The 25,234-nt window shown below is 40.6% G+C and overlaps 1 protein-coding gene across 7 annotated transcripts in view; it reads right to left on the bottom strand.

The window, feature by feature from the left end:
* Nucleotides 1-25,234, bottom strand: part of ARHGAP44 (Rho GTPase activating protein 44) — a 1,795,121-nt gene that overhangs the window by 574,329 nt on the left and 1,195,558 nt on the right. The gene's annotated exons all lie outside the window — the stretch shown is intronic.

The raw sequence follows: 25,234 nt of genomic DNA, 5'->3' as shown, positions 1-25,234 counted from the left end.
AACTCTTAACAGTTAATGCTTCAAATTACTTTTTCACCAAGTAACTATAATTTAACTAGCATTGGCATGAATATCTTTGAACAGTATCCTTGAATCCCTCGTAACTCTTGGAGTCATACTCGTAAGTTCATTGCTAGCTGTACAGATGCCAGGGTATCAAACCTAGAAAAGTGAAAGCCCTTAAAAGCAAAAAAAAAAAAAAAACTACAGTTCTAATGCACACAGAGGTTAATCAAATGTATCATAATCAACCACAATATCCAACAAGTTACAGTATTTAAAATAATAAATGCACAGTTGTCTAAGATAACTTTACCATAACAGTATATGTTTGAGTAGATCATTGTTGCAGCAGCAAGTTTATGTAGAAGAAGTATCCTGCCAAGGATATTGAATGTCTGGACAGTATACCAAAGCTTTTTGTCACCTACCACATGCACTATACATTGCTGAAGCACGCAAGCATGCTGGTATAAAGAGGATGCACAGGTGGCTATTTTCCGAGCTTTCTTGCTTCCCCAAAAAGAAAGCTGAAACCAAAGAAATATCATGTCATGTCAGAAAAAGGAAACAAGGTGTCTGGGGACCCCCACACCAGCCACAGGTATACAGAAGAATAAAAAATGAAAAAGGGGGATAGAAGGAGGGTATTAGTACTGTAACAGTGATTCATTCAAAAATCTACTGTTACAGTGTTAACTTACACTACTGTATTGTGTTCATCATTAGATCACCAATGCAGTAGAAAAAAGCTATATGGGAAGCTTGCCAAGGCTTAGGAAGCCAGGAGGGAGGAAAAAGAACAAGAGTCCAGAAGATTCTGAAGACTAGATCTAGTTAAATCCTGTCTTGCTCTGGAAAGGAGTCAGTCTTTTAAGTGTGTACAGAAGACTAGTTTACTGCTTTACTGCTTTTAGAATAGCTGTAGAGTCCAACCCTTTTCAAAAGGCCTCAAATGTAGACACAACTCTAGTGGAGTGTGCCCTTGATCTTCCAAAGAGTTTTTTTTCCCCCCCATGATGAGAATAACAGAACTGAATAGCCAGTCACTTGGAACTCGTTCGCTTGCAAACTGGTTGCCCTTTTTTCATGAATTCAAAAGAAACAGAGTTGAGTTGTTATTCTGGAATTTTTGTCTTGTCCAAGTAGTACTCGAGTTGCCTGTAGACATTCAAGGTAGACAGAACCCTCTCTCCTCTGTTCTAAGATTCAGAGAAAAACACAGGTAGGCAAATACATTGATTCAAGGTAAACTCAGAAACCATGTTAAGTGTCACCTAAGGATTGATTTTAAGTCACCACGTCTTTGTGAAAGATCAAAAAGGGTTGAGAAGACACGAGAACTTGCAACTCAGATACTCATCTAGCTGACTTAGAGAAATAAATAAAACTGTCTTCCAAGTTAGGAACTTTAGGGAAGACCTAGATGCAGGTTCCAATGAAGGCAGAGTTAGCTTCTATGATGCAAAATTAAGATCCTAGGCTGGAGCCACTTGTTTCCTAGGAGAGCTAAAATGTAAATCCCCCTTTCAAGAACTGTTTGACTTGGAACAAGGACATAAGGAAGGATTCAATGGTAAACAAGCAGAAACAGTCATGAGATGCACTTTGACAGACTGGAAAGACAGGTCTGATCCGAGCAAATTATGCAGGGACTGGAGAACTATGGAAATCCCCGCTTGAATGGGATCATAATCACTATTCCTTCACCAACTAAAAAAAACTCTTCCATTTGGCTACATATGATTTCCTAGTAGCAGATTTTCTGGCCTCCTTTAATACTTGTTGCATACTGTCTAAAAAAGTACCCAAATGGGCTCAAAAACCTATTATCGATATTGTCGGATGCGGGTTGAGAATGTTGGAGTCTCGTGTGAGAAGGTCTACTCTGTGGGGGATTTTTTGATAACTGTGCCTGTCCAGTGGTATGAAAAGAGAGATTTAATGTTGTCCAGACCAAATGAAGTTTATCTGAGGTATCTTTGGAGAATTTTCTCTTTACCTTTAGTAAGACTCTTGCTATCAGAGGAAAGGAGGTAGAAGCATAAAGAAATATTCCCATCCATGGGAACGAAAATTAATCTATTTTCCAGGCTTGTTTGTAAGGAGTCCTGACAAAGAACTACAGTAATTGTCTGTTCTGAATGGAGGCAAAAAGATATGCTTGGAGAACTCCACACTAGTGGATAATCCCCTTTAAGACCTCTGGATATTAATATCCATTTGCGAGTGTCTTGTTGTTAATCTGCTCAGTGAGTCTGCAGTTGAGTTATGCTCTGATAGGATGTAGATTGCCTGAAGGAAGAGATTATGTTGAGTTGCCATCTCCCAGGCAACCATGGCTAGTCTGCACAGGGAGTAGGACCTCATCCCCAACTGTTTGTTTATATGCCATATGACCATAGTGTTATTTAAGAGAGTTCCTGGTGTCCACAGATAATTCAATGCTTTGATAGCCTTTATCAGGGCCAAATATAAATAAATAAATAGATAGATAGATAGATAAATATATGTATACATCCATACATACATTTGTTTGACATTTATGTGTTTGAGCTTGAAGTGGAACTCCCACAGACCCTAAACATAGATCCCTTGAGAAACAAATTACAGGCAAAATACGTTCTAGAATTAGGAACTGCTGATGGTAGAAAGAAACATTTTATAGAGGAAGGTAGGCTACAATCAGGGAGGTATCTAGTAGGCATCCTAGAAAGATTAACATGTGGGACTGGACCATAGAAGATTTCTGTAGAGGTACCCTAACATTTATGGCAAGATGAAGGGATGCTACAGTGCCTTGGGTAGAGATGGCTAAGATGAGGCAATTGTCCAAGTATGGAAAATGTGAATTCCTTGATGTCTGCAGAAGACAGTGACTAGAGCCAGAAATTTTGGAAATATTCTTCGGGTGGTTGATAGACCAAATGGCAAAGATGGAAACTTAAAGTGCAACCCTAATACAGAGAATTGTAAATAAAATCTGTGGACACTGTGAATGTGTATATGATAATATGGATTCCTGAAGTCTAGTGTTACCAAGAAAGCATTCCTGAAGTCTGGGGTTACCAAGAAAGCCTAGAAGAAGAGGAAAAAGGGACTGCAATGTTAACAATTTGAACCACAAAAAAGATATTCAGAACTGACAGATCCAAAAACTGGTCTCCAGGTGCTTTCCTTCTTGGGTACATAAAAAAATCCTTGAATAAAAAACCTTTTACCTGTTGAGATAGGGGAATAGATTCTTTTACAAAATGTGATAACATCTCTGTCAGGATTTGAGGAAATAAGTATTCATGCTAAATTATTTTCACTACCCAAGAGTCTGATATTATCTGTGCCCAAGAATTTCAAGACTAAGTGAGATTACATGTTAGATTTGGAGGATGGCTAGGGTGGGGAGGTGAGTAAGGGAATGAGATCCAAGGCTTGTCATACACTTTTCTTATGCGTGGAAGATCTTTGTAATCCATTATTTTTTTATCCTCTTTGCCACTTCTTGTATACTGCTTTAATGACTATTGCTGAAGAAGGCACCAGGGCTGGAAGTGACAGGAGAAAGAAATGCTTTAGCCTCTATATTAATTTCCCTAATTTTTCTAATCTTGTCAGTACTTCAGTCAGAGAATTACCTAAAAGTTAATCTTTTTTTTCAAAGCGGCATTTAACATTTGAGCCACAATATCCTCAGGGAAGGTCTGGAGTCTGACCCAGGCACCCTTGGGCATCACAGATCCAGTGGCTACAGTGCTTCACACTACTGCAGCATAATTTGCACATTTTACTGAGCCTTTTGTCATCTTGGAAGCAGAAGCCAATGTGGAGACAGACTAGTCTGAATGTCAGAAACAGGAAGGCTGGCTAAATAGAGAGTGGTATTTTGCCATACAAGTCTAGCAGTTTAACGCCCTAAAAACCAGTGTTGAGGAAGCACAGGTTGTTTTTCTATGCCATTCAAAAATCCTGCTACCATTTTTATTAGGGCCAAGATTAAACGAAGCCTAATATTTAGAGCCAATGTCTGTTTCCATAGGGATCTACCTGAGAACAACTACAGCTGAACACACCAACAATAAGAAGACCGACAATGGAAATAATCAACAGTTCGGAATTCCAACGCTTAAAACACTGACATGCGAAATGAGCGCAACTGTGTAAGTATGCAATAGTGATGGACTGTAGGGTTAGGGTGCGGGTAAGGTAAGTGTGCATTAGTGACAGACTGTAGGGTTAGGGAGCGGGTAAGGTAAGTGTGCGATAGTGACGGACTTCAGGGTTAGGGTGCGGGTAAGGTAAGTGTGCGATAGTGACGGACTTTAGGGTTAGGGTGTGGGTAAGGTAAGTGTGCGACAGTGATGGACCTTAGGGTTAGGGTTTGGGTTAAGGTTAGTGCATAGATAATTGTGTATGTAAGGTTTAGTGTAGGTTTGTAAGGTTTTTGGTGCGCTTGTGTTGTGTGTGTGTGTTTTTAGGAAATGGATTTGTTTTGTTTTGTTGACTGTCAGGATTGTGGTTTGTCGGGCATGGGAACTTTTGTGTTTTTCAACTGTTGGTGTTATGGTGTTGGTGATCTCATTGTTGGTGTTTTCGCTTGGTGGTGTTATGAGGTAGATCCTTCCATAGATATCATAGTCGGGTCTGCAATCGGGGTTTCTGTACATATATTTATGTAACTCTGGCCATTTATAAAGTTTGCCAGACTTACTAGGTACAGTGGGTTGTGAATCAGGGGAAGCAGAAAGAGCATTAAGTCATCTTCCAAAGCCCCCAAAACTGGAGATATGGCTAAGGGTTTGGGGAAAATCCATACTCAGTTGGTCGTAATACTTTTTTTTGCACCAGTGAAACTTCTCTTCCTTCCCATCTGAAGAACTCTTTCAGCTCAGATATTGTCTCTGAAAAAGAGATTTCGTCATTTCTGAAGTTTGAAGACAAATTCTCTTCAGATTTTGATTTACAAGGTATGGGCAAAGGGCATAGAGAAGCATGGCCAAGACCTTCCTCTTCAGGTTCAGAGACTCCCTTGTCTTTAGAGGAAGAGGAAAATCTCTTTCTCTTTGCCTGGGTAGGCAGAAAAGAGGAAGAGTTTAAGACAGCAAGGCTATGAAAAGTCCGAGTGCAAAGTTGCACCAGTCTTCCTGGGAGCCCTCCAGACTGGAAGGAGATAAAAAGGGTATACATTTTGGACTTTTGAAACTTTATCCTATTGGTCTTTGCATCAATAGTCTTAGATGTATCAGACATCCAGATCTTCATCAATAACTTGACTACCTACTCCCTTACCAGGACATGATGTACTCCTCCCTCAATCAAAATAGAATGGGGGCTCTTCCTTCCTGTGAGAAGCCTGGTCTTCCTGGACTATTGGAGTTCCTGGGCCTTACTGGCTTCATGTGGAGCTTCACCAGAGGGAAAAAGTAGAATGGACTGATGGTCCAAGTGCTTCAAAACTAGCACAGGGGAATCATGCTCAGACCACTGCAAAGAGAAGAGGATGGCTTAGTCTCTTCAGAAGCCTCTTTTGAAGTTTTTGTCTTCTTCTTTGACTAAATGGGAAGATCCATGGTAGAGCATTCACTAGCCACGTTTGCATGTATGACCTTAAGGCAATGATTTTCAAAAAAAACAACTTCAGGGAATTTGAGCCTGCTTCTTATTATTTTAGGAGTAAAAGGCAAACAGGTGTAACAGGACTAGATGCTGTAATTCTCCCCAAGGTAGAAAACACAGGCCATATGGGTATCCTTAAAGGGTAGTTGCCTTCCACATGCACATATCCCCTTCCTGATGGACATAAGCTAGAACTGACAGTACTTTTCACAGAAAAAATAAAGGAAGGTTCTCAAAAGGGTAGTTATCTGCCCAAAAAACTTTAGTTGCAAGCTAACAATCAGTACTGTGGCTGTTAAGTGTACCAACGGCAAGAAAGTTCTAAAAATTGGAGCATGTATGTCATACTTATACCAGTACTCTTGTGTGTTTAAGTAGATGTGCACTGTGTGACAAAGGCACTAAAATGTATAGTACACTGGCCAGATGTCCTTTATCCTTGGCAGGATATGTCCTCTATAGAGCTTTATGCTATTGCAACAGTGAGCTAATGATGAACATCAAAGTATTCCCTGCAACCCCTATGTGGAGGCCATTACCCTTACAACCTCTTATTTAAGATATTGCCCCTACAACCTAATTATATAGTTCAAAACCATGCAGATGTCAGCAACTCTACAACCTTGCTATTTACAGATACAGCTGTTTGCTTGAGCAGTCAGCTAGATTTAGATACAATTGCAAAATACAGTTGTAGTTTATGGTATGAGTTTGTTAGCAAGGATTCCTATGAAAAGGTCAAATGCTCAAATTTTCTAATCACAAAACATTGATCATAAAAGATCAAGACCCATAACCACAAGAAAAGGAAAAAAAAAAACATTTAAATACATTTTATTCAGGGAGACAAAACCAATTCCATTCCACGCAACCTGATAATTATATATATGAGCTCCAAGATTGCACTACAGTGAGGAAAGGGTAACATGCCACTCCTCACTGTATCTTGATCTCCCACATGCAGCATTTTTTTTTGAAATTCTGCAATTTTGATATTATGTGCAGGTAGCTATGCTATTAGACATCTCAAGCATTCAGTTTTTCAGATGGAACCCAGTAGCTAATATCATAGTGGAACAATGAGATGCATTTCTAGTATCTTCTACTGATCTTAGACCCCAAGATATAACCATAGTCTGCAAATTAAATGGATCACTAAAGTCCGTATAAACATAGTATCAGAGTGATGAACATGCACTGCAGAACTGCAGGGTTTAGATATCGAGACATTCAATATCAGATTTAAAACACTCACTGTTCTGGTAGTTGAAACTACTACATGCGCACTTTGGGGGTATTACACCTCTGTAATCCTACTGGACTTGCAAAGGAAAGCTGTATAGGCCCTTTGTGGGTGCTTTCCTTTAGAGTCACTGTGTCACCAACATTCACTGTCAATCATTGCTGCTGCATGATTTTGATAATTTGCCCTTCTCTTGTCATCGGTCTTGTCACTCATCCTTCTTACAGTAGACATTTGTTTGGTCATCACCTTTTGGAAATAGCCACAGTAAAAGACCTTGCCTATAATCCTTCTTAAATGCAAATCTTGTTGTTTTAAACATTTTGGAATTGGCCATGATCAAAGATCTGGTCTGTAATCCTTCTTACAGTACAAATCTGTTCACTATACCTCTCAACCTCTCACTGCTAAAAATCTGGACAAAGCAAAAAATAATTGGGGGGGGGGCAAAAATAGGTACAGATTTTAAATATTGCACCTATAAACTTAGAAAGGTGCTAGAATGACAGATTTTACATTATTATATATGTTCTGAAAGATATGAAGTCTGAAAATCAAAGTCAAATGTCTGTCGTTATTTAGTATTATTTAATGAATTCAGTCCTCAACAATTTTCCAGAAAACCAACTATTTTATGAGGAACAGATCAAAAATATGAGGCAAAAATCTGAACATTCTGAGAAAATCTGGACAGTTGAGAGGTACGGATCAGTCATTACCTTTTTGATATGGCCATGATCAAAGGTCTGCTATGTTGTTCTTCTTGGAGGAATACAGAAACGTTGCTATAGAAGTGATCATAAGGACCATAAGTTGTCTAGCCATTTACATCTTTAAGCAGGCAAACTTTAAAGTTCATGGGGCCCTTTTTAAGCAATTAATAGTGCTCACCTCCAAAAGTGAGCAGGGCTGTACATGACAATCCTGCTTTAAATTTGTCTAATCATCTAATCAACAAGACTAGCAGTAATGATAGTCAAGGCAGAACTTTGATTGACATACAGTGGTAGCTCATTCTATAGGCAAAGGATACAGTGAAATAGTAACTTATCTCTCAAGCAAATGCTGGTTACTTGATGGTGTAGATTTAAGTCCCTAGTGCAGGTGCTTGCAAAACTACTGGTTATGTAAAGAAAATGAAGGTCAGACAAAAATGGGTCATTTGTGGCTCAAAAAGCAAGACATAGGTCACAGTGAAGCAGCTAGCAGGGTACTGGGTATAAGAGTTTTGCTACTCTACATACCTCAACCTCTTAGTGCAAGAAATCAGGAAAACCTGACAAAACGGAGGGACAAATGCCCAAAAATTGGGAACATTTTTAAATATTGATCTTATAAAATTAGAAAGTTGCTAGAGTAACAAGTGTTAGTATTAGCATACATTTTTGGAAGGGCTTGAAGCCTAAAACTCAAATGTATATCATTATTTAGTGTCTTCAGTCTTCAGATCATCCCACTAATTAGTCAGAAAACCACAACTTTTATGAGGAATAGACCAAAAATATGAGGCAAAAATCTGGGCATTCTGCGAAAATCTGGACAGCTCAGAGGTATGCTACTCTCAGGATAGTTGAAGGATTTAAAACCTTTTATTCAATGATTGGTCTTATAAAGGAAGAGGAACGTGGGAGAATGACTTCTTTGGACACTGAAGATCTTTCCTAGAAATTAACTTGGCCAGATAGAAGGATTTCCTGACTATGGTGGAAATGTGATGATTGGATGAGACGGAATTGTCCATATAAGTGCCCAGGTCTCTTATGACCATGTTTGTTTGAAAAGGAGTACCATTTATAACATATGAGGTAGGGACAATTTTTGCTGAATGCTACTATGCTGTATTTTTTTGCATTTAATTTGAGACCATTTTCAGTACAGAAGGTACATTCATATTTCAGCCCTTTGCTTCAACTGCATAGTATAAGAGGATGAACAGATTGCACACCTGGTCAATCACCCTTTTCTGATATTGGACCTGCTAGCTGCAAAATAAACACCAAACAGGAAAGGACCCAGTACTGATCCTGTGGTACCCCACTAGTTACAATTTTACATTCAGAGATGCTACCAGCAACTTTCACAACCTGGGATCTGTTGAATAGACTATTTGCAATGCAGTGGATAATATAAGTACTGTAGGGGGGGTTACATCAAATTTGTGTAATTTCTAACAATACTGGTATGAGATTAGTGTCAACAGCCTTAGCTGGATCCAGATATGAAGAGCGCACAGAGTGACCACTAACCACAACTCTGTAACCTCATCAAAGAAGCTTACTACATTTAGGAGGCAGGAGCTACCCTTCACAAAATCAAACTGATTGTAGTCTAGACCAGTTAAGGTGCCAGTGTCTGCATAAAAGAGTTCTGCTATGATACATACTGTGGCTTTGCATATTAGGCTGATGAGGCTGATGGGCCTACAGCCGTCTGCATTTACAGAAAGGTCATCTTTTGTAGGGGAGTCACAGTAGCTGTTCTCCAGAGTTATGCTGATTTGGATCTCTGGTATCTCCAATTAGGGCTGTACATAATCTGATCTGAAGGCTGAGTTTGTTGTCTGGCCCCATGGAGATATTATTTTTAGTCTTTGACAGAAGATTTTAGAGACTTGTTCCAAGGTGATTTCTGGGGAAACTGAATTTTCAAGGAAACTGGGGACAGCAATGTGGGTAAGTGTGGTAAGGACAGCACTTAATATGTCTGCTAATATATTGACTAAATCCTTGGGAATAGAATATACGATGATATTATAGATGAGCTCAATGCATTGTTGGGCATCATTCCTTAATGTTCAGATACAGCTGAAGAAAGATATATATTTTACTTTGGTATGTATTAAGTTCAGACTCTGAGTGACATTTTGTAACAGTACTCAAGTTTTTCCTGCATGTTTCAGCATGGTCCTGAGATAAGGGAATGGGGATTTCTTACAACTTTTCATTATGTTTTTTCATTTATTCTACAGATTATTAAATATGAGTTCTGCTAGAGAGTTTTTTTCCTGAATTTACCATTATATTTAGGGCAGACAAGTACTGATTTCTATGCAGCTGTTTAGGTGCTGATAAAAGTCAGCAGTGGATATGGTAGCACTCTCAGATAGGTCTATTTGCAATGGATTGATAGTAGTTTTCCACAGGTGTTCTACAAGCTGAAGTAGGTTTGTCCTCGTGAAGTCCCTAAATGCAGTCTCATTTGGTTGGGGGGGGGGGGGCTGTACCACTAGGCCTGACAAAGACGTTGAATGACCAGTGACCAGATTTAACAGGGAATGAGGTAGGGGCAATGTTGAAAAGGACCATGTCAAAGATATTTGAGTATCTAGTGAGTAGTTTTACAGATGTTCGTGTTTCACTGTTGCAGTCATCACATTTGGTTTATCCCTGCCAGGGTAGCCCTCGGCCAGCATGAGTACCAGAGGCTTAGTATTTCTGAGTCGGTTGCTGTCGCTTCAGGACTGACATCAGGTCATCAGTAGTACAAATTAAGGTAGCCAACGCCATTACATAAGTCTTTCATGCCATGGAGCTCGAAGCAGAAGCAGTTTACACGAGTGCCGGTCGGCCGCTACCTGAGTTTCGTCTACCGAATTGAAGCTGAAGTCTTCTAAAGCTAAGTACCCATTGTTTTTTTCTTGCACTAACCAATGTTAGAAAAAGGTTAACAATTGTCTCGCCTGTGATAAGCAAATACCATACCTAGACTTTCATTCTTACTGCGTCACTTGTTTAGGCCCAGACCACGACATCCCCCATTGTCACTTCTGTGCTTTGTTCAACGCCAGAACTATCTGTCGTCGGGTCCTTATTGTAGCTAGATATTCTCGCTTACAGTCTTCGAACTCCGATATGGCTTTGGCAAGCCTTCCAACAGCAGATCTTCCAAAAAAACATAAAGATAAAGACAGAGACAGACCGCACCAGTCCAAACCTACCAACGACGCTCCCATTAAGCTAGTCATCAGTTCTCCGGTCCTCAGCTAGGCGCTTTTGCAGCTCCTGATGCCCGCTTCTGTAGTTTCCCAGGCTGCTACTGAGACCCTTTCAGAGTCCAGTATGCCGCAAAACTCATTTTCGACTAAGGATCCTGCGGTGGTCTCTACCTTGGATGGGTCCAGAGCCACTGAGTAGGCACCAACTTCTAAGGAAGTCCTTCGCACTACAGATTCTCGACACAAACTGACGTCTTCTTTCATGACTACCGTTCTTTCGAAAATGACCAAGTTTCTTAGGCCCAGGGTATGAACCACACCAAAGAAACTGACGACTGAATCTCAGGTACCTGCTTCCTTGCCTCAGTCTCAAATGCTTAAAATGGCAGAAGACCTTATCATGCTGATCAGGGGAAACCAAGCTACCCCATCCAAAAGGAAAAGAGATTTGTCCCCTGTAGTTTTGTCTGAACAAGAGTCAGATGAATCTGATGCATTTGAATATGAAGACATGCAACCCCTCCCTACTTATGAGGATTCTGATGCAGAGGATTCCATTCCTTTAGCCTCTACCCCAGAGGAGTTTTTCCTTTGGGGAAACCCTTCATACCTTAAGGCAGCATTTCCAATGGGAGAGTCAGGACTACCCTCAGTCTAAAAAGAGACTCAGGGAATTCTTAGATCTTCCACAGCACAGACCCCTGGCCATCTCCCCAGTCCTGGATGTTGTGGAGGATGTTTTCCTGGAATCCAACTTGACTCCTGACACCCTCCCTCCTGCTCCCAGAAAACCAGGCAGGTACTATAGAGCCTATGACTCACACATATTTCTTTTTAAAAATCCTACTGCTGACCCTGAGGTAAGTTCTCAAGGGCTTAAAGGGATTAAAGCAACCTCTGCTAAGAATCCCACCCCCTCAGAGAGGGATTCCCGAGCACTACACAGATGGAGTAAAAAAATATACACCTCAGCTACTCTTGCTATCAGGGCACTAAATTGTCCATTCCATATGCTAAAATTTCAGCAACATACCCTGGAACTTCTCTAACAAAAATGTCTTCCTTTCCTGCTTGTGCAGAATCTAAAGAGTTACAAGAGTTAATGCATTCTGCAAGTCAAGTAACTAAACACACCTTGCACTGTGGTTTTGATGCTTCTTGCAGGGCAGCAGTCACCAGATTTGTCATTAGAAGGCATGCATTGCTTAAGGAACAGCCCTTGCCAGACCATGTCAAATCTAAATTGTTGGATGCCCCCTTGCACACAGACAACCTATTTGGCACTAAGGCAGAAGAGGTCTTAAAAAAGATTGAAGAAAAAGCAAAATCTGTGCAGACAGTTAAGGATTTCTTACAGGTCCAGCCACCCAGGTTCAGCAGGCATTGTCCCACCAAGCACTGGTCCTTTCCTGCTCCCACTAAGCCAGTCCAGCCCAGACCCCCCAGACAGCAGCCACAGGGAATGCAGAGATCTAAGCAGTGGACTACCTCCACTTCAAAACCAGGGAGTTCTAAGCCACCCCCTTATGGTAAGAACTAACAATGACTCACCACCCCCACCCCCTCCCTCTGCCCATTTTCACTTACCCCTAGGAGGAAAACTTTCGTTTCACAAAAGCACCTGGGCCACCATTATCAATGACCACTGGGTTCTCAACATAGTGTCTCAGGGATACAAATTTTCTTTCCACACCCTTCCAACCCCCAAAGGGTTCCCAGATCTACCTCCAAACCAGTGGGCAGAGGATCAAAAGGAAGTCCTTTCCCTGCTTTCTATAAGGACAATACAGCACATTCCTGCAGAACAGGTAGGCCAAGGTTTCTACTCTAGACTGTTTCTGGTACCCAAAAAAGAGGGCACCTGGCACCCCATCCTCAATCTATCCATTCTAAATACCTTCCTGGTGATCCCAAAATTCAAAATGCTCACCCTCCAGCAGCTGCTACCCATGCTTTCCAAGGATGCTTGGCTAGCCACCCTAGATCTAAAAGAGGCCTACCTCCGCATTCTTATCAGGGAATCTTGCAGGAAATATCTCCGTTTCAGGGCAGAATCTCAGCACTTTCAGTTCTCTGCGCTTCCCTTTGGCTTATCTACTGCTCCCACAGTTTTCACAAAATTTTTGGCTCCGCTCATTGCCTTTTGCAGACAAAGGAATATCCAGATTTACCCATACTTAGATGACTGCCTAATTCAGGCAGATAGCCAGGAAAAGCTGCTCAAGCACCTGGCCTTTGTAAAATCCCTACTAACCTCCCAAGGGTACACAATCAATGAAAAGAAATCCAAACAGGTGTCCACCCAAAAGATTATATTCCTGGGAGCAAGCCTGGACACAGCATCCCAGATGGCATTCCTTACACCAGAAAAGCAAATTTTCCTGACAGCTTACTTCTCTCAACTAGCCACCAAACCCCAGTTATCTGCAAGGAAGATCCTGCAAGCTCTGGGGTTCATGGAATCTTGCATACTACTCATTCCATATGCCAGACTGCATATGAGGAAACTTCAATGGTACCTAAAAAGCCTTTGGTGTCAACAATCTCAAGACCTGGAGACTCTTATACCTTTAATTCCTTGCCTCAGAAAAGATTTTCTTTGATGGGCAACAGCATGCTCCCACAACGAGGGACTACCTTTCTCACCACCCCCCCGCCACCCAGACCCGCACCACACATGCATCAGAGTATGCCTGGGGTGCATACCTGGATGGCAGGTGCATACAGGGCCAATGGAGCCCACAGCAAATCCCTCTGCACATCAACCAAAAAGAGATGATGGCTGTCCAGCACGCCTTGATAGCTTTCAAGCCCCTTCTCTCCCCAGGGGCTGTCCTGATCAAAACAGACAACACCACTGTGATGTGGTACATCAACAAGCAGGGAGGGACTCACTCCTACCCTCTATGCAGGCTGGCCATGACTCTTTGGCACACAGCCTCTGCCATGCAGCTCCACCTGTTAGCACAATTCCTACCAGGTTCTCTCAACTCTCTGGCAGACCAATTAAGCAGAAATATTCTGGAGCCACACAAGTGGCAGCTCAACAGAAGAACCTTCACCTAAATAAATGAGGCACCTCAAAGGTCGACCTCTGTACTTCACACACCAACCATCAGCTCAGCAAATTCTACTCCAGGGAGCATCACTGCATGACTTGGAAAGTGGATGCCCAATCCTTCCCCTGGGTCAATCTATCGGTCTATGCCTTTCCTCCACTACCTCTCATCCCCAGGGTACTGCTCAAAATAAAGGAGGAAAAACCAAGGACAATTCTTATAGCTCCAGACAGGCCTCGCCAGCACAGGAATCCCTTGCTGCACAGCTGATCCCACTGGCACCATGGCATCTTCCTCACATTCCAACCCTCCTGATCCAGAGGGAAGGGGAATTCATGCATCCCCAATTGCAAATGCTTAGTTTGGCAGCTTGGCTTATTCCCTAATCCCCGATCAAGCTGTCAACCTCAGTAAACAGGTTTTAGATGTTATAGGTGAGGCCAGATGCCATAGCACTAGAAAGTCTTATGCTGACAAATGGAAAAGGTTCTGCACCTGGATTCAGGCTAAGGGAGCCAGTACGGCACAGCCCTCCCTCCCTGTCATCCTGGAATACTTAGCTGGCCTCTCTTTTTCCTGTATAAAAATTCATTGCCTCTGCTATCTCTGCTCATTTCCCAGCTGAACAGCCCCTTTTCTCACACCCTCTGATCAAACAGTTCCTAAGAGGGGCTAGCAACTTGATGCCACCCAGAAGAGCACCAACCCCAGGTTGGGACCTTAACTTTGTGTTGAAAAAGCTCACCCAGCCCCCCTTCGAACCAGCTTCTTCTGCAGAGCTAAAATTTCTCTCCTGGAAGACAGTTTTCCTTCTGGACATCACTTCAGCCAGAAGAGTCTCCAAGCTGCAAGCACTCATGGCTGTGAAACCCATTCATTTGCCAACCTTTTTTTCTAATCCCCAGAACAAGGGGGAAAGGATTCTGCACCCTCTAGATGTACATAGATAGCTCAGATTCTATCTAGACAGGACTAAATCCTTCAGAAAGTCTGATCAATTGCTGGTTAGCTTTACTACAGGGGCAGAAGGCAAAGCCATCTCCAAACAAACCATTTCCAAATGGCTCTCACACGGCCTCCATTTCTGCTACAAACAACATGGAAAGCCTCCCCCCAAGGGGGTCAGGACTCACTCCACCAGAGCAGCCTCCACCTCTGCAGCTTTCCTCAGAGGAGTCCCCACCAGGGACATCCTGGAGGCTGCCACCTGGACATCTGTTCACACTTTTACCAAACATTACCACCTGCCTCTCTTCTCCAAATCCAGGGCAGGGTTTGCTTCTGAAATTTTGCAGGGCATCCTAGCCAGACCCTAGTTTCCTTGACTGCCTCCACCCATTTCCTCAGCTTTGGGAATCAACCCAAATGTGATGACTGCAACAGTGAAACACGAAGAACATAGTACAGTTCTTTACACTTACCATAAATGTAGATGTTCGAGTGTATTCACTGTTGTAGTCCTGGTTTCCCCCCATCCCTCTTTCTTCTCTTTCTCCTTTTACTACCATTTTAACTTGTTGTCTTCCTTTCCTTTCAAGGGATGTATCGGTATTTATTTTCCACTGGTGGGGGTTCTTCCATCAGAACCTGGCTCCTACTTGGGGGCTCCTGACAGGTTAGAGCAAGAAAAACTGATATAATGGCTTTGGCTGCCTTACTTTATACTACTGACGACCTGATGTCAGTTCCGAAGTGACAGCAACCAATGCAGAAATACTACACCTCTGGTATTCGGGCCAACCGAGGGCTACCCTGGCAGGGATAACCCAAATGTGATGACTGCAACAGTGAATTCACTCGAACATCTACATTTATGGTAAGTGTACACAATTGTACTTTTCTTCTATTAGATTGGCAATAACTAAGTCTATGAAACAATGAACATATCTATTTTTAGAGGTGTAAGTATAAAGCTTAATGCTTGGGTAATAGAAGTACCCAGCAAGAATGCATTTGGTTTGATATTTAACCTCACAATGGTGTTAAGGCAATTTGATATTTGGAGGACATTAATGGGGATGGTTCCCTATTAAGTTAGCAAATGCTTAATATAGTGAATGCTGTTTAATCTACACCTAAATGTTGAAATGGCAAAATCCCGAAGACAAGGAACAGCGACTTATTTCCCCAGGGAAAAAAAATCACTGGTCTGTTTTCGGGACTTTGCCGTTTCCTCCACTGTGGTGCGATGTCGGAGTTGAAATCACTGGGCTGTTTTCGGGACTTTACCATTTCCTCCACTGTGGTGCGAAGTCTGAGTTGTTATATTTAAGTAGGGCGGTGTGAGGGGCACAGGGGGTGGGGGGAGGTGAAGGCCCCACTTTATTTTGCGTTTTTTTTTTTGATTGACCAGTGATTTTTTTCCCCTGGAGAAAAAAAATCTCTGTTCCGTTTGTTCGGAATTTTGTGTTTTTATTTTTTTGGGTCAATTATACAGAGTTCATTATTTAAAGCATTCACTGTTATAATATAGACCCAGTGGGGATGTGTAGCTGCCAATGAAATAATAGCTTGATTTGTTAAGAGTGATTTGGATCTCCAGTAGCTCCAGATTAAGGTTGTGAGTAATTTGAGGTGAGGTGGCAGCATTTCTGATGAATGCAGACACTCCTCCATAGCTGCTCAAGGACCTGAAGGCATGATGGGCTCTAAACCCTGGTACAGTAGGGACATGCACTGAAACAATGCCTCAGTAACTGCACAAATATGAATATGCTCAAGTTGCAGGAGGGTCTCAAGTGCAGACACCTTTCTGTTTAGACTCCTAGCACTGAGTAGTGACACCACAGTGCTGTCCGAATTTGTGTACGAGTGTGCTATGCACGAATGCTCAGTAGGGGGGACTATACCTGAAAAGGCACCAATGGGGCAGAAAAGGCTTTAGCCAGTATATGGAATCACCAGTATGAGATGCATAAGACATCCCAGGCAAAACAGGAAGTCTTATCTATCATCTCATCCTAGGCTGACACATACTGGATCCCTTTAGAATGGCACCGACTACTTTGAAAGTTGTTAAAGCCAATTATCTTGTCTTGGTATCTAGGCATCATTCTTGGCGAATACAAGACATTATTCAGGACAAGTGTTTTTCCTGTCTCTAATACATGCATAGTAAGTAAAATCATATCTCTCTGCATGTCCCTTTAGGTGCAATGTCTCAGGCCATTCACTCCCACATGGGCAACCACAAGAGCACAGTAATATTTGTTTATTTAAGGGCCTTTAGGGCCCTTGTGACATCATGGATCCTGGCAACAGACACCTTGTTCTTATCCAGTCTGATTAGTGTTGAATCTGTCTGCTTAGCTTTGGTGTCACTTATGACTAAAACATTTCCCTGTGCAGAAAAGACTTGGTGGACCTCTATAAGCTTAAGTCTGATTTCCTGGTGACTCTCAGATGAGCAGTGTGGATTTACAATAAGCATGTGTGGATAAGGAAAAGGCACTGCATTATGTGCTGGAGGATGAGAGCTTTTAGAGTGTATTCTTGGAGGCTTTGGCAAATTTTTCTTTACAGCCTCATCATATGTTAAGGGGTCAGTGGTGAATTGTGACTGAAGTTGTGCTGTGGAGGTATGATGCTTACCAACAGTGTATAATAAACTTTAATGCTTACCAGCAATGCATAATAAACTTTAATGCTTACCAGCCGTATATAATAAACTTTAATTCTTACCAACAGTATGTTGATGTGAGGGGATTGCCTTCTTGTTCTTAAACATTTATATCTCCTGATGGTTGCACTATCAGCTGGAAGAAGCTGTGAACAGCAAGCAAGCATAAGGTACTTGCTACACTGCCTTAAAACACCTAATGTGACCAGAATGGCCAGAGATGTGCTGAGAAAAGATTGTTGAGCCCATTCGGCATAGGGTGGAGGACTATAGCTCATCATAGTGCTCAAGGGTTGAAGGGAGACTATTACAGTACATCCTGATGGTTTATGGATAAGGTATTTTAGGGTGGTATTCTTAGGTTATGTTAGATGGTAGATAATCTAACAGTACTTAATGAAAAGACAAAACACGTTCTGGCAAGAATTGATAAAAAGCGGTGATCTGCCTATCGGCTGCTATCTGGATACTAGTGCTGGTCTCACCACAGCTGTATACAGTTAGGAATCAATGACCCTTTTCTCATTCTCTTGTCAGAAGCAAAACTGTAACACTAATCCCAAGCTTGTTCCTGAGAAGGAGTATTATCTCAGATTTTGCTGTGTTTAGTACAGTTGCTATATCTTCTCTTGATAGCTGACTGAGACAGCATGTACAGTAGCTCGGCACAATGGAAAGCTAAGCTGAACAAAGGATCAAAAGTAAAACTGAAGAGGATCTAAATAAAACAGCAACCAAAACAATCAGGGCAGTCCCACGCTGTCCAATCCGACACCAACAGGAAGCAATGCCATGCTGCTCCTTTTCTCACCAGGGGCAAAGCAGTAGCACTAATCACAAGCTGCCTCCTAAGAAGCAGTTATCAGGCTTACTAGTGATCAGTTGTCTGTAGGAAAATCTAGGAACTAATGTCCCTCTGCTTCTTCCACCACCAGCAGCAAAACAGAACCATTAATCCAAAGATGATTGCTGATAAACAGTTCGTAGGCTTTCCAGTCATCAGCAGTCTTTATAAAGTAAGACGGAAAACGGGATTGATCCTTTATGTACAACAGTATGCACTGAGTGGGAAAATATGAAATAGAGGGTCTTCCCAGTCTTATTTTGTAGTTCCCAGTAGTATGAACAGATGAGATAAGACTTGGAAGAGGTTACAAAGGGCAACTCATGAGACACCGTCTTTAAAAGCACAGTAAGGACTGTATAGATGGTACGCATCCAATACAGTTGCACAACAGCAATAATGTCAGAGCACTTTCAGCTCCCAGGGATTAAACTTTTTACTGTTCTCCATCCATCCATCCTCAACCCTTTTTCCCATTTTGAACATGGGGTCGGGGTGTCACTTCAACAGTGACAATCATCTCAAGCCAAGGTTTAAACCGCTCGGTGGCTAGCCCTGCCACAGTGTTTCATCCATACCACACACTCGCACACACACTCACACCTACAGCCAATTTAGAGTGTCCAGTCCACCTACAGCATGTCTTTGGAATGTGGGAGGAAACCAGAGGACCTGGAGGAAACCCATGCGGCTGTAGGGAGGACATGCGGACTCTGCACAGAAGGCTTCCCAGATGAGAATTGAACCAGAGAATCTCTTGCTGTGAGGTGACAACACTAACCGCTGCACCACTGGGGCTGCCCAACTCTTTACTGCTTTGCTTACCCTAAATAAAAAAATCTTTCTTTTTAAACTCCTCCCTGCAAATTAAAATTTCATTTTTCAAATGTCAAGAAAAAAAAACTTTATAGTAAAACAACATTTTAAAAAGAAAAACACAGTAAGTAAGTACACTTATAACAGTAGATGCTTGAATAGATCTTTGTTGTAGCAACCTAAGCTATTTGGGACTTAACCTGCCAAAAATCAACTGTCCAGCCAGTATTCAAAACTTTTTGACACCTTTCATGTGTCTGTATACCTGAGGAAGCACAAGTCCATGTAGGTATCAAAGCGAACATACAGATGCCAAAATTCATGGCCTCTTAAGAAAGAGAAGCTAGAGTCCAAAAGTAATTAGCTGTGTGTTAGGAGAAAGGAAAGTAGTGAGAATAAGGGAAATTCCCTCCTAGAAAAGGGAGAGGGAAAGGAATATGAACTAAAAATAAAGGCACAAAGGAAACTCAAGAAAGTGAGGAAGGTGGAAGGGTGTTAGTACTGCACCAGTGATCTGTTTGAACGTGCACTGTTATGGTAAATTTACTGACACAACTGTACTATGTTTATTATCACATCACTGTTGCAGCAGCCTAAGCCGTATGGGATGATTACCAAATCTTACAGAGTCAGGGATGAGGAGTATGAATCCAGGAACTCCAGCAGAACAATCTTAGCAAACTTGCTCTTGATCTGGGGATTAATCAGTCTTATAATGTTTAGCGAGGGTGTGTACAGATGACCAACGTGTCATTTCTAGAATACTTCTAGAGTCTACCGTTTTCTGAAAAGCTCTAGAAGTAGCCATAGCTTTGGTAGAGTAAGTTTTCATTTTGAAAATAAGTGTCTTTCCATGGTGAGAAAGCATTGGATAACCATCTAGAAATAGTCTTGACACTTGTTGACTCTTTTTAACCTTCATAGGAAATGAAAAACTGACTACCAATTTTAAAGTCCTTTGTTCTATCAATATAATATCCCAGCAGTTGGTTGACACCCAGAGTATGCATCATTCTGTCTCTCTTATTTTTGTTTCTGGAAAAAATACAAAGAGATGGATAGACTGATTTAAGATGAATTCTGAGAATACCTTTGGCATAAAGGAAGGGTTAGTTTTTAAGGACACCCTATCTTTATGAAAGCTGAAATAAGGTTGAATTACCAAGACTTTGCAATGCAGACAGTCATCTAGCCAAAGTCAGAACAGTGAGTAACCAAAAGAGTTTCAGTTTTTAAAAGGCCTTGTTCTTTTTATGGCACCATCCACAAAAATCTTATTCACTTAGCCAAATGAGCAGTTTCTTAGCCTCCTTTAAACCTTGTTGCATGTCCTCAGAACAAATATGTCTGAGAGGGAGCAAAACTTTATCATTCAGGCAGGCAGATGTAGAAACTGTAGGTTGGGGTGACTTAGAGATCCTTTGTCCTGTGTAAGTGCATCCTGTGGGAAAGTTTATGGTAACAGCCCCTGGGCAACTTGAAGAGAAGTGAGAACCACTGCTATCCATGTCAAAGGGAAGTTACCAAAATTATTTTTGGATAATTCTTTTGGATCTTTAAAAGAACTGTGGTTATCAAGGGAAGGGGAGGTGGACAAATTCATATAGGAACATTCCCTTCCATTGGAATGAAAAAGCAGCTGTCTTTCAATCCTTTTTGCAAGATGCCCTGTAGCAGAATTTTTTCAACTGTCTTTTGAATGGATGCAAACACTTGGGGAGTTCAAAAACAAACAGAATGAGGCTCACCACAGCAAGAAATACACCAAGAAAACAATTTATTAACTGCAGTAACCAAAGTAAGCGCTTTCACGTTTCACAACGCTTCATCAGACTTCTTACAACTGCTAACAACTCAATTCTCATTTAAATAAAAACATGATGCACCTTCTACTCAATCAATCACATCATCATGAAACCATTTTCATTCTAAAAGCAACAGTCACATAATAGCAACATCATATATATATATATATATATATATATATATATATATATATACTATTATTTAAATATATAAAAATATAAAAAATATAAATATATGATGATATATCAAAGCACATAAGAATCTATATATATATATATATATATATATATATATATATATATATATATATATGTATACAAATTATGTGAAAAATATACCTATATACACTGTAAATACGTATCAAAAAATACATATAAAGAATTTTTCACATATTCATATATATACGAAACTACTATAATCCTAATGGACATAGGGGCGTGCTGCTAAAAATGGCTTTAAATTTACTCTTTCATTTAAACCATGTCCCTTATAACTTTGTAATCTGATTATCCATCTACTTTCAAGTTCCTCAGTGTAATTCTTTACATCTCCCAGTCTATTTGTTACACCAATCAATTCTAAAACACTGAATTTGAATTTATGTGTCATCCCTTTGTCTAAAACATGCTGGGCTAAGGCATTATGTTCATCTTCTCTATTTATTGCATAGACATGCTCTCTGACCCATTCCCTAAGGCTCCTATTGGTATTTCCTACATAAAAACATGAGCATGTCTGGCAGACAGCTATGTATATTAAATTCCTTGACTTACAGTCAGCATAAAAATTAAACTTATACCTATAATTTGTATCTGGATGTATAAAGTAATCATTCCCTGACATATATAAACAATGATTGCATCCTCTACAAGGTAGCGTACCCTGTCTATCCGACTTAATAAATGTTTTCTTATTATTACTATCTTCATAACATAGCAGCCTCTTGAGCGACTTCGTATTTTTGTATGAAAAAAGAGGTCTTTGGCCTACTATTTCAACTATTTTTTCATCCGTAGTGAGTATCCCCCAATTCTTTTCTATTATTCCTCTAATTCTTGTATTCATATTCGAGTAAGAAATTGCTACTCCATTTACATTATTCTGTTGATTTTTCTTATTATTAATAACCCCACCATTTTCATTTAAATACGGTCTCCCTTTTCCTTCCATGATTGAATCATTCATTTGGTAAACAACGTCGACTTGATGTTTACTGTACCCTCTTGATTAGCTAACATCTCTTGTGTCTTATTATAACTATCATCACTTGTAGTGAGGCGTGACATCCTCAAAGTCTGGCCTTTTACTATACTGTGATATATATGCTGAGGGTGCATACTATTTCGATGTAACATATTATTCTTCCAACATGGTTTCCTATATATCTCAGAATGTATCTCCCCATTAGTCTTTAACACCTGAACATCTAAGAATTCCATCTTCTCATAAGTGTTTCTGTTCAAATTTCAGAAAATCTGTAGTACCATTAATATATTCAATAAATTCATTCAACTCCATTTCTGTACCTTCCCATTTCAAAAACACATCCTCTACAAAATGTTTGTAGAATTTTATGTTTATTGAATACAGCATTTGACAAAGCATAAGTGCTTTCCCAATATGCCAACACAAGGTTGGCATAGGAGTTCGCACATGGGGTACCCATCGCAACACCTTTTTTCTGTAGGTAATACACATTCTCATATAAAAACACATTATTACTCAATACTAAATCAAGTAAGGCTAGAATCTTAATGATGGAGCTCCTAGATACCTCTTTCTCAATCAAAAATAATCTCAAAAACTCCATTGCTGTATTATTTGGAATAGATGTAAATAGAGAAACTACATCTAAAGTGACTAATAGGTCATCATACATTGAATCTGAGTAGGCTCCTATACATTGAATCTGAGGAGGCTCCTAACCCAGAAGCTGTTTTGTTTGATTTTTCCTACTTGGGGACAGAGGTGGATTATCTCCTGGGAAACTCCTGAGTATAACATCCATTTGTTGGGGTCTGAACTGGACCTGCTTAGAGTGCCTGTCACAGTACTCTGCTCTGACAGAATTCAAGTAGCCAGTAGGGATATATTGTCCTGAATTGCATTTTCCTGGCTATAAATGGTAGTCTGCACATGGTGTATGACCTGGTTCCCCTTATTTGTTTATGTACCACATGATAGTGGTGTTGTCTGTGAATGCCAAAAGATTTCCTGGAGTCCAAAAATGATACAGAGTTTTCCCTGCATCAATGTCATTTGTTTGATGTCTATATGCTTCCTTTCGAATGATGGTCTCAAAGACCAGGTACCTAGATTCCCCCAGACAAAGTCTAAAGCATCTGTGGCTACAGACTGAGAAGGGGCTAAAGGGAAAATTGGAGGACCCAGATTCTGAAGCAATATTTGTTTTTTCCTGATAAGGTTCACCACATGGATTTGAAAAAACAGAGGTGCTGGTGCTGGGTTCAGATACATTTGAGAAACCACTGATTTTTTTCTCATGTGTAGTTGGCTAAAGGAATCATCAGAGCTGTGGAAGCCATGATTCCTAAAATCATGAGGCATTGCCTTACAGTAGTTAAAAACTGTTGAGAAAGCTGTAAAATCTGTTCTTGGTAAAAAGTTGCTTTTCTTAAAGCAGGAATGTCATCATCTGGGAAATTTCTTGAAGGCATCCTAGAAAAGATTTACTATGTGGGAAAGAATGAGAGATGACCTCTCCAGACTGAGGTGAAAACCTAGAAGCCAAAACAGACTTATGACAAAGAAGAGAGATTCTTGACAATTTTGAATACAGTCTGCAAGAATAAGCCAGTCTTTGAAGTAGGGAAAGATGTGAATGCCTTGTAACCTGCAAAATGCATTCACTGGTGCTATACTCTTCAAAGCAAAGGGTGAATAAAAGGACTGGAAATGTGACCCAGAAACAGAAAAATCTTAAAAAGTATCTGACGTTTCTGTGAATGGGTATATAGTGATATGGGGTGTTTAAGTTTAGAGTTAACATAGAACCTAGAGGAGGAATAGGGGGAAAAGAGACTGCAACGTGAGCACTGACAGAAGATTTAAGGAGGACAGGTCCAAAACTGGTCTCTAAATGTACTCATTCTTCAACATTAAATATTGTTGATTAGAATCCTATTCTTTTTTGATTTTCTTGTGCAGGTTCTGTTACTCCCTGGAAAAAAATATGAACAATGATGGGGCAAGGAGGTGGGTTTGATTCTGAGGATGCAGCAGAATTCCTATGTTTGGAGGGAAGGATTCCCATTGCCACTTATACACATTTTGAATAATTCCTAGTACTGAAGAATCTGTTGTAATCTGGAACCAGATAGGGTGAAGCAAAGAAAGATTTATTGAAAAATTTAGGATGTTGCTAGCATGAAGATGAGATAGGTAGGGAAGGGAGATTGTTAGCCTGAGGTGCCCCTCCTTTTTGCCCTGCCATTGTTTTTTTTAATTGCTGCTTTTCTGTCTTTTATTGGGATTGTTTAAATAGTTTCCTTACAATATTTAGGTATAGGGGATTGAACAAATTGCTTTACTTCTTTCATCATTTGTCTCCTTTCATCAAATTTCTGTAGAGCATCAGCAGATGGAGTACCAAATAAAACCTCTTTTTAAGGGGGAGCATTGAGAATTTCAGACTTGAAATTTTCTGGCTGATTTTGGAATTTAAGACATGCAAATTTGCACATCTGTGATCCAGGTGCTGCAGCTCTAGATATTGCATCTGTATCATCATACGATCATCTCAAAGAATGTTTAGTGACTGAGGGAAGCATAGAAAGTATGAGTACTCAAGCATAGAAAGTAATGAGTACTCAAGCATAGAAAGTAATGAGGACTTGAGCATAGAAAGTAATGAGTACTCAAGCATAGAAAGTAATGAGGACTTGAGCATAGAAAGTAATGAGGACTCAAGCATAAAAATTAAATGAGGACTTAAGCATAGAAAGTAATGAGGACTCGAGCACAGAAAGTAATGAGGACTCCAGCATAGAAAGTAATGTAGACTTCAGCATTGAAGGTAATGAGGACTTCAGCATAGAAAGTAATGAGACTCAATCTGTGAAGCAGGTAATAAATGATGCCAAAGGGTTATTGGCCATGTGCAGGAAAATTAACAGTTGCAAGGGCTAAGGTTGAAGATGTGTGAAACTTATCAGCGGGGAAGGGATTAGGTACAGTAAGGTGTTTAGATCTTGTGTTTTTGTCAAGGAGACAACAGAAGAGTCAGCTCTAAGGTTATGGAAAGGTTATTTATGTTAGTGCAGTTTATCTGGTTTTCTAAGAG

Source organism: Protopterus annectens, chromosome 4.part0 (assembly GCF_019279795.1).
Source record: "Protopterus annectens isolate FY-2018-M chromosome 4.part0, PAN1.0, whole genome shotgun sequence".
Classification (NCBI taxonomy): domain Eukaryota; kingdom Metazoa; phylum Chordata; order Ceratodontiformes; family Protopteridae; genus Protopterus; species Protopterus annectens.
This window is presented reverse-complemented; position numbering and strand designations above follow the sequence as displayed.